The sequence below is a fragment of the Grammomys surdaster genome, unplaced genomic scaffold (genome assembly GCF_004785775.1).
Source record: "Grammomys surdaster isolate TR1022 unplaced genomic scaffold, NIH_TR_1.0 125956, whole genome shotgun sequence".
NCBI lineage: Eukaryota > Metazoa > Chordata > Mammalia > Rodentia > Muridae > Grammomys > Grammomys surdaster.
In genome coordinates, this window is record NW_021620775.1 from 2,329,336 (window position 1) to 2,340,007 (window position 10,672).

The following is a 10,672-nucleotide window of genomic DNA, read 5'->3' on the forward strand; positions in this document are numbered from 1 at the left end:
CCACATACCCCACATACATACAAACTACTTACATATGTACCTATCCACCATACTCATGCTTATCTCACCCCTCCCCTTCTGCCTGTGTGCCTTCCTTTCTTGTCTTTCTTCCTGGTTTGATTGTAAAAGTCTTTATTGAAGTGTATGTGTGTGCAGAATTGTTTCTTTCATTCCTTTGTGTCAGTCCTGGGATCAGTCTCAGACTTGGCAAGCAGCAACTTTACTCACTGTGCCTGCTGACTGGCCCTATTTTGTTTTATTTTTGAATTGGGTAAATAATAAGTATATTTCTTTTAACAGTAAAGTGTATAGACACTGGAAATAGACCCTGCTCCTTTGCATTTTTGCTACCCTCACTGTGCTCCAAAAATTCATAGCTTGGACACCTCTCGTTATGAAATATAATGCAGCTCGAGGTGCCTGGTGGGCCCATGCCACAGCGTCCCCCTGAGAAATCACACCATGTAATAGACCTGGTATAAAGGGGGTATGTTTGGGGGAAGGAAGGGAGTGAGGGCCTGGAGAAGGGGTAGAGGCAGACAGACAGGAACAGAGTCACAGGGACAGAGAAGGACAGAAAGAGGGAGAGACTGGCTGGGAACACGTGGGAACAGAGAGAACTAGGGTGGTGAGTAGTCCTCTTACATGCACACCTGGTGGTGGCAGGTAATGGCAGCAGGTGCTGACTAAGCCATTGCTAGGTCCCAGGGAGGAGCCTGGCAGAATCGTCTATAAGCTAACACCTCTTCCATGTGCTTGCTGGTCAGGTAGATCTTGGAATATCGACCAATGTTCCAAGCCCATTCTGAGAGTTCTGCTGTGTGACCTGAGCAGCCCCTTCTTCCTATATCACAGTCACCTCGTTTGGAAAATGAAGGCGTCAGGTCAGATGGTTGGAGGTGACTTTCAGATTTCCTGCTCTTTATGTAGGCATGGCTCACATTAGTAAAACCCAACGCCTGGACCAGTAAGTGAAACCCAGCTCCTCCAGATGCCTTTTGACTGACAAAGCAGAGGAAAGAGAAAAAATTGCTTCGATGATTAAAAATCATCTTTAAAATAACTGCTTTGTTTCAGAAATAATTTATGTGTAGCTTTTCACACCTCCACATCCTGGTAATTGATAAGTTTCATCTACTTAGACATTTCAGTGATAGCTCTTTATCCTTAGCCACTAACCCTGCCACATCCATCAGGCAAATTCCTAAGAAACGCCCCTTTGGTGCTCTGCTGAAACCTCTAATGGGGGTGATCAAATCAGACTTAATGTTCCCGCCCGGGAGCAGTCGTGGTACAAGACTGCTATTGCTTCCTCATTACCGTTTTAAGTTCTACTATTAGCCACTTTGGGATTGTAAATTACCATCAGCATCTTTCAGAGTGGAGGGTAACCCTTCACCTCACAGCTGATCAGCACCACCTGGGGAAAGACTCGGAAATCTAGGGTTAAAGGATCATATCTAGTATGACCTTGGATAAGTCACACTAGATGACTTCTCTGGACCTGTTTCTTCATGTGTAAATGGTGCAGGTCATTTGGACAGGCCTTTGTCAATGTGTGTATGCATGTTTGTGTGTGTGTGTGTGTGTGTGTGTCTGTGCACGAGTGCTGCGCATGTGTGTGCTCTCAAAGAAGTGAGACCTCTGTGAGGTATCTGTGTCTTAGACTTTTCCTGCTGTTGTGATACAGTATCTGGGGCTGAGTAATTTATAAGAACAGATTTCCAGCCATAGGGAGAGGAGTTGCCATCATGGTCACACATCTTCAATGGATGGTTGTTCAGAACTGCTCCAGTTTCTTGATCGAGAGGAATAAGCAGATGTACAGCCCAGAGTCCAATAATCTGAAGGCCAGAAATTCCTTCCACTACAACGGGCTAATTCACCGAAAGACCGTTGGAGTGGAGCCCGCGGTTGATGGCAAAGGGGCCGTGGTGGTTATGAAACCCAGATCTGGTCAGTGAAAACCTGTCACTTCTTACGTGAGGACCACCATCAACAAGAATGCTCAAGCTACCCTCAGCAGCATCAGGCACACGATCTGAAAAAACAAATACCACCTTGATCTGCATATGGTCATCCGCAGGGCTGGTGCCATCCTTCGAAGCCAGAAGCCTGTGGTGGTGAAGAAGAAATGGATCCACCCCATCAAGAGCTCCTGAGCCCCAAACCCCAGAAGTAATAAAGAGTCTACTGACTTTTTCAAACACACACACACACACACACACACACACACACACACACACACACACAGAGAGAGAGAGAGAGAGAGAGACAGAGAGAGAGAGAGAGAGAGACAGAGAGAGAGACAGAGAGAGAGAGAGAGCGCAGATTTCCTCCTCGTGGTCCCAGAGGATGGGAGGTCCAAGATCATCAAGTTCTTGCCAGTTTCGGTGAAGGCTGACTCTGGCTCCCAACATACAACATAGTACTTTGTTACCGAGGTTTCACAGGGCAGAGACTGGAAGGTAGAGAAAGCATGGGCACTTTCCTCCTTTGCATAGGGGACTAACCCACTTATGGGGAACAGCTCTTGTATCTGACCTGCCCCCTAAAGGCCCTCCTGTTAACCGTGCTGTGCTGGCAATTGGGTTCCAACAGGAGTCTGGGAGGGGATCCCAACACTCAAATGACAGTAGTATAATGTGATGGCAGAGACCTCATGAGGAGATTAATGCCCTTATGTGGGCTGAGGAGAGCAGCCTCCCTGCAGCCACTGAATCATCGGCTGCTTGATTTCAGACTCCCAGGCTCCAGCACAGTGAGAAATAACTGTTGTTTATAAGCCACCAAGGTGTGGTCATTTGTTATGGGAGCCTGAGAGGAGCAAGGTGGGCATGACCTGGTCAGTCATTTCAACAAGCGCAGGCTGCTGGGTGTAAAGAATTGATTCCCAATTCCGGAAAGCGTCTCAGATGACTGCCCTTTCCCAGTCCGTGTGGCTGTTTTCCAGGTCTGGAAATCATAAGAGGAGAGTTAACAAAGGGGGCATAAAGTGATGCTTTTGACCTATGTGTCCCTTTAGAGAGTACGAGGGCTGATGAGCCTCTAACAGGAACCTGTTACCTCACCCCCTCCTCCCCCACTCCCACCCACTTCACCGCTGTCAGCAGTTCCTGCTTAAGTGTTTCCTAGGCTGGGACCTAGTTTGTTCTCTCCTCTTCCTCCTCCTCCGCCGCCTCCTCCTCCTCTTCCTCCTCCACTTCCTTCTCCCCTTCTCTTGTTCCTCCTCCTTCCCTTCTTTCCCTTCCTTCCTCCTCTCTCTCCCTCTCCCTCTCCTTCTCCCCCTCCCCCTCCCCCTCCCCCTCTCTCTTTCTTAGAGAAGGTCTCACTATGTAGCCCAAGCTGTCCTGGAACTCACTCTGTAGACTAGGCTGACCCCAAATTCACAGAGATTCCCCCTGCTTCTGCCTCCCTAGAACCAGGATTAAAGGTGTGCACTGCCACACCGTGGCATGGGACTACTTATCTATGTAGTCATAAGGGAAAAGACATCTCCTCAGGTAGGTGGCATTCTGGACCCTAGGAAACAATAAAAAGGTATGGTCTTTCTTCATTTTATTATTATTTTATTTATATTTTGAGGAGAAGTTATTCTGGCTCTGTAGCCTAGGTTGTTCTGAGATTCCTCAACTCAAGTAATTTTCCTGCTTCAGCTGCCTGAGTAGCTAGAACTACAGGTTCAGATTAACATAGCCAGCTTCCAAACTATAATATTCTGAGCATGGCCTTTCCACATTTTGGAGATCCCAAAACCTTTTTTTCTTTCTTTTTTATTTTTTTTGTTTTGTTTTTTTTTTTTTGTTTGTTGAGACAGGGTTTCTCTGTGTAGCCCTGGCTGTCCTGGAACTCACTCCGTAGACCAGGCTGGCCTCGAACTCAGAAATTCGCCTGCCTCTGCCTCCCAAGTGCTGGGATTAAAGGCGTGCGCCACCACCGCCAAAACCTTTTTTGTTAAAGGTCCAGTAAAGAGACTTCACACAGATCCAGTACATACCTAAAAGCAGGTTTAGCGCATACCTTTTTTTAAAAACTTATGTTCTTATTGTAGCATTCATTATGAATTCAACATGGGGCTGTTGTGACAAATAAAATGGTAAAGCCGAGATGATAAGCGGTAGTTGCTGGTTTATCCGCCTCAGCATCTGGTAAACTTAGGCATTGTGTTTTGACACATCCTTCCAGGTTGCAACATTGGAGTTTTTCTTAGCATGGCCTTGAGTAGAGGCTACTCCTGAAGTACACAGAGAACAAGCTTTCAACGCAAGGTCAGCTCTAAAATGAGTCACAGACCTCTATCCCACTGGTTTCTGGTGTCTTAATGACATAATGCTAATTTCTTGTTGGAGTCTAGTGGAAATGTTTCCAACTATGAATAAAGACATTAGATTAACTCATTACCAGCTTGAGAGCGATTTCTTTGGACTATGGACGTGAGAATTTGAGGTCTCTGAGTCAGCCTGCAGGGAATACGGACTGTTGGGTGTGGTCCTTCATACAGAGGCAGGAAAAGCACTCAGGCCTGGATGTGCTGGGGGCCCTCGAGCCTCACAGGAGCCTCAGCTGTTTTCTTTTCAAGCTGCCAACATTCTTGTCTCCCTTCAGCAAACTCCAGACCACACCTGGGGAGGCTCTAAGAGCCAATATGTCAGAGGAAGCCTGCCTCTCCTGGGAGACTACCTTGATTGGAAATGGTGGCTTTCAGGAGATTCTAAGGAGAGGGGCTGGTCCACCCACCTTCCGTAAACCTCTTCGTACTAACCAGTTCCCTTCCACTGTGGCACTGGAAACTCTGGCCAGTGAGTTTTAATTGTTCCTAATTAAAGCTGATGTTTCCTTCAGACTTCAATGTATCAGGTGCATATCCAGTCCTGTGGGATCCCAGGACCCAAGAGGACCAAGCCAGTCTGCAATGTCTCATAGTCAACAGAGAAGGGGTCCCCAGGTCTGTCACCTGAGAGACAAGGTAGGTTCATGGAGTTTTCAGACATCATTGTCACCATCGGCTTGGTTCGATGGTCTTGAGACACTAATTTTTCAGGCCCAGTTAGAATTTTGAAATGTCTCATTTCTCCAGCCTATGAAAGCACTTGTTAGTGTGTCACTAATGACTGATGGTCCTACCTGGCTTGGTTAGTAGGTTCAAGTCCCAAGGTTTGCTCCAGAGTGTTAGGAAGCACTCAGCACAGGGAGATAACAAGTCACCTGCTAGTAGCATCTTACAACTCAAGGAACTAAAAAAAAAAAAAAAACGATTCTCTGATAGCTATTGCTCAAACGGTTTATTATAAGCAGCCAGGAGTCAAATGCAGAGAGAAGAAATCTTTTTAGAAAAATAAGGAAATTAAGAAGCAATACGTAGGGCTAGTGAGACAGCTCGGGCTATGTGATGTCTCTGTCCATAAGATGGCTTGGTGGGTAGACACTTGCATAAGCATGGTGAACTGAATTCCCTCCTTGGACTCAACTCCTGGAAGTTGTCCTTTGGCATCTGCATTCAAGCACAACAACACACACACACACACACACAGAGTTAATTTTTTATTTTTGTATAGTAACCTGTCCCTTTACATGGTACTTCCTATTTTCTATTCTTATTTCCCAGGTCTCTCAGTAGAGAAGCCAGGATCCCCACTCTCTGGGTCCTTGGTCCATAATGTAACAAGCATTCTGTGGTCACTGAACCCACAGGCCTCTACAGGTCACTCAAGTTGACAGAGGCATGGTGGATGAGAGAGAGTTAGGGTTAGTGAGTAGTTGTCAAAACTACAAAGCACCTGTCTATCTTTGCCCATCTGGTTAAGATACTTCCTGCCTTTGGGGGGCTAGAGATGTGGTCAGTTGTCAGAGTGCTTGCTTTACTTATGCAGAGTCTCACATTAGACTCCCAGTGCTGACTAAACATGTTACAGTCGCACACTCTGAGGGACAGCCAAGATTAAGAGTTCTAGGTCGCCGGGCAGTGGTGGCACACGCCTTTAATCCCAGCACTTGGGAGGCAGAGGCAGATGGATTTCTGAGTTTGAGGCCAGCCTGGTCTACAGAGTGAGTTCCAGGACAGCCAGGACTATACAGAGAAACCCTGTCTCGAAAAACCAAAAAAAAAAAAAAGAGTTCTAGGTCACTCCCAGCTCTATACCAGGTTCAAGACCAGCCTAGGCTACCTGTAACCTGTCTGACAGACCTCTTCTCTCTGCTTCTGACTGGGTTATGACAGTTCCCAAAAAGAGTTCTGAGGAATCCCTGGCCTGATAGTTAATGGGTCTGGGCAAGCTCTGAGACTATCTAGTTTCTTCTCAGGAGGTTCTGGCAGAGCTCCATAACCTTGCCGAAGCCTGGTTCTGTAAGTAAGGACAGTCACAGCTAGCTCAGTGTGTCCTTGGGGCACTCAGAGTTAGCCCTCACTAAAAGGAAACCGCTGCTGCTAATAGTTATGAATAGTGGAAATGGATTTATGAATTAATAAAAACAGTATGCTGGGAGACAAAAGTTTCTCAAAATGTTGGCTCCAAGGGGTCCAGACGATAAAAGGTTGAGAAATATGATTTCTCATTTTCAGCAGGATTGGGGTAATCGGTGGTAGACCTACTCTCATGGCTGAAATTTAATTGGGAACTCTTTCTTTATTCCCTTGGTCTGATTATACATATTCTCTGCTGTCATAAACTCAAGCTCAGGACCATGGCATGGGCCACATGCCCCATGGTGACCTTCTGAGCCATCTCTGTGTCCTCTGATTGAAAACTGTTGATTGAGACAGGTGGAACAATACACTCTGTCATGATGGCCTCTAGGGCCATTTAGTCAGTACAGTGTTCTGTTGACTCAAACTCTGCCTTTCCCCCTCAGTGACACCAGAGGGGGAAATAAAGCCCATGGCTCTACCTCCCTTTACTCTGCTTCCTTTAGAATCATCGCATTTTTCCCAGCAGTGGGGGGTCTGTGGGGGAGGAGATTGAAGTCACATCTCAGTGGTTGCACGCCTTTAATCCCAGCACTTGGGAGGCAGAGGCAGGAGGATTTCTGAGTTCGAGGCCAGCCTGGTCTACAGAGTGAATTCCAGGACAGCCAGGGCTACACAGAGAAACCCTGTCTCGAACTCCCCCCCCCCACAAAAAAAGGTGATGGCTTGCTTAATCATGCTACACATCACTACACTACATGACTGTGTAGCAGCAGCCATGTCAGAATAAATAAATTTCACCCCCAGAAGGGGTGGCGGGGGGGGGGGGTTGAGATCCCTTTACCTGGGAGTGAGGGTTTCAACCATACAGCATCCAGTAGTGATACCAGGGTGGTGAACCTTCTTCTAGCCCACATACTGCTCACTCCCCGGCCTTCTTATTATTGGGCTTTGTTCCTGGGGGACTCTTTGTTGGCAAAATGTTGAAATACCTGATTTTTCTTCTAAAAACAACAAACAACCAAACAAAACAAAACCTGTTCTACAAATAGTCTATCTTTAAAAAAATTGTTGGGAACAGCCTCGAAATAAAATTTGGCTCTCCAATCTCTTCATGCTAATGACTCTAAGACTGGAGCTTTGCACTAGAGTGGCTTCCCTGGTGGTTAAGCCCAGGAAGGAATATTGTCCTCCCCTCCTCCTTCTGAAACCATGCCCTGTCACCCACTTGCTTGCAAGGGAGCTGTAGGTCTCCTTTACAGTGTCTGTCACCACTCAGAGGCTGCCACGAACAAAGTCTTTTTCTATTACAGTAAGGCTATAACTTTAAAAAAAAAAAAAGGACAAATTCATTTTCTTTTCCATAAGACACTTAAAATGTTCATTGAAGGGGGAGGGGAATCTCACTGCTGAAATCCATTTGGTGTCTAACTGTGACAAAAATGGGAGAAATAGAGATTAACAACTCAAAATGAAGCTTGTTAATTAAAATTAACTACAGTCACACAGCTTGCTGGGAATCATCTCTCTCCTGCTTAATTATGAGGATGAAAATTCATCTTTTACTGGAATAAAATGAAGTCTTCCTTAGTCGAGAGAAAAATGTTTCCCAAGGCTGACTGAAGAAGTACTGTTCTTCTAGGGGAAGAAAGAAAGGTAAAAAAACCACACCAAAAAAAAAAAAAGGCAAAAAAAACCCCCAAACAAGTCTGGTGTCCAGAGTCTGAGACAAAAAGGAGCGTAAAGCATGGGTTCTCAACCCATGAGTCTCGACCCCTTTGAGAATCAAAAGACCCTCCTTTCGCAGGGATCACAAATCAGCTCTCCTGATTATCAGATATTTACATTATGGCTCACAGCCACAGCAAAATTACAGTTACGGAGTAGCAATGAAAATAGTTTTGTGGTTGGAGGTCACAACATGAGGAACTGTATTGAAGGGTCACAGCAGCATCAGGAAGGTTGAGAGCCACTGTCCTAATATCCATCCTTTAATGGAGATGCTTCTGGTCAAATACTTGGGTATAGTGAGTTGTCTTACACAGTGAATTCAAGCAACTAACTTGGGGGTAATGATTATAAACATCCTAACAGGCTCAGAACTGCTGAATCCGTATTACAGTCTGTGGCTCGGTCACAGGCATAATCATAATGTGTTAGAATCTTCCCCCCCTTGAAAAATTTATTTATTCTGACATGGCTGCTGCTACACAGTCATGTAGTGATGTGTAGCATGATTAAGCAAGCCATCACCTTTTTTTGTGTGTGTGGGGGTTCGAGACAGGGTTTCTCTGTGTAGTCCTGCCTGTCCTGGAATTCACTCTGTAGACCAGGCTGGCCTCGAACTCAGAAATCCTCCTGCCTCTGCCTCCCAAGTGCTGGGATTAAAGGCGTGTGCCACTGAGATGTGACTTCAATCTCCTCCCCCACAGAACCCCCACTGCTGGGAAAAATGCGATGATTCTAAAGGAAGCAGAATAAAGGGAGGTAGAGCCATGGGCTTTAACCTTGGAGTAACTACCTCTACCGTGAGAGCAAGAGTCCAGCCCAAAAGACAATCTCTACTGGCTCCAGGGATTAGGAGGGACTGCTCACTCCTGTGGCCATCTGTCCTGTCCACCACCCAGTTAGGACAGATAATCCGTTGGGAGTTAAAGAAAGGCCTTTTTATGTCTGAGTCTCACTGCCCCTGAGACTGCCCTTCAGAAACCCTATCTTTCTCATGCTTTCCTTTCTCAGCAACACTGAAAGTCCTTTGTAAACATCCTCCCGGAACAGTCTCCAGATCTGTCTGATAAACCACGAATGGAAAGGCAGATTAGGTAGAGTGTTTAAAGGATAAGTCTGTCGGCAAAGTACCTGGGGTCTCTTGGTTTGAAAAGCCCCACAAAGGATACTGTCCAAAATCCTAAATCTTTCCCTGGGTATGGCACTGCAGGCTTGTAGTTCTTGTTCTTGGGAGGCAGAAACTGGAAGTTCAGGAGTTCAAGGTCATACTGGCTACAAAATCAGTTTAAGACTATCTTATGAACAAACTATCTAAAGATTCTATTGTCTAACAATGTTTTAGACCTTCTAGTTTGCATTTACTGTAGTACACTATGCTATTTACTCTAGCGCTGTATTTCTCAATGGTGGTAATTAGGTGACACATGGCCACACTGATAGATATCTTCCTGTTGTACTGTTGAGAAATCTTCTGGTGGATTTCTTTACCTATTCATTGTAAGGTAACAGTAAAAAAACCCACTGTGCCTGGCTCATGTATGAGTCTATATGTGAACACATGTTTTCATTTCAAGCCTAACAGACTGTGTGTTGGGAAGATGCGAAATTAAAAACAAGATTGTTTTCTCAAACCCTTTAGACCACCTCACCTTATTTTGTGCCCATTCTGTTACTTGTGTTGTTGGTCTTGCTTATTTTAAAGATTCAAGCAAGTATGTAGTAGGCTTGTGTCTCATTGTAATTGTTTCACACGGCCTTGCTGATAGCCCAGGCTATCCTTAACTCATTATCTTACTGCCTTAGTTTCCCCCAGGCTTACCAGCATGTGCCTTTATAAGGAGTTATCATTGTGGCTTTAATTTGTGAACTTCTTCTTCTTTTTTTTTTTTTTTTTTTTTGGTTTTTCGAGACAGGGTTTCTCTGTGTAGCCCTGGCTGTCCTGGAACTCACTCTGTAGACCAGGCTAGCCTCGAACTCTCGAACTCAGAAATCCACCTGCCTCTGCCTCCCAAGTGCTGGGATTAAAGGCGTGTGCCACCATTGCCTGGCCAGTTTTTTATTCTTTATTTTTATTTATTTATTTATTTATTTATTTATTTATTTATTTATTTATTTATTTTTGGTTTTTTTTTTTCGAGACAGGGTTTCTCTGTGTAGCCCTAGCTGTCCTGGAACTCACTCTGTAGACCAGGCTGGCCTCGAACTCAGAAATCCTCCTGCCTCTGCCTCCCAAGTGCTGGGATTAAAGGTGTGCGCTACCACTGCCCAGCCAGTTTTTTATTTTTAATAGAGTACCTTTTCAGAAAAAAATTAAATAACATTTTAATTTAATATTTAGCATTTTATGCATGTAAAGATCACCATATACAGCTTTACTCTTTGTCCAATTCTTCCTCACACCACAACACATCCTCTTCCAACTTTATATCCTTAAAAGTGTAATTCTTGGGTTTTTAAAATTTAATTCCTCTCCCTCTCCTTCTCCCTCTTCCTCCTCTCTCTCTCTCTCTCTCTCTCTCTCTCTCTCTCTCTCTCTCTCTC

General features: G+C 45.2%; 1 pseudogene; it reads left to right on the forward strand.

Moving 5' to 3' along the window:
* The first annotated feature begins 1,751 nt into the window (after nucleotides 1-1,751).
* Nucleotides 1,752-2,162, forward strand: LOC114609442 (annotated as a pseudogene).
* The last annotated feature ends 8,510 nt before the right edge of the window (nucleotides 2,163-10,672 follow it).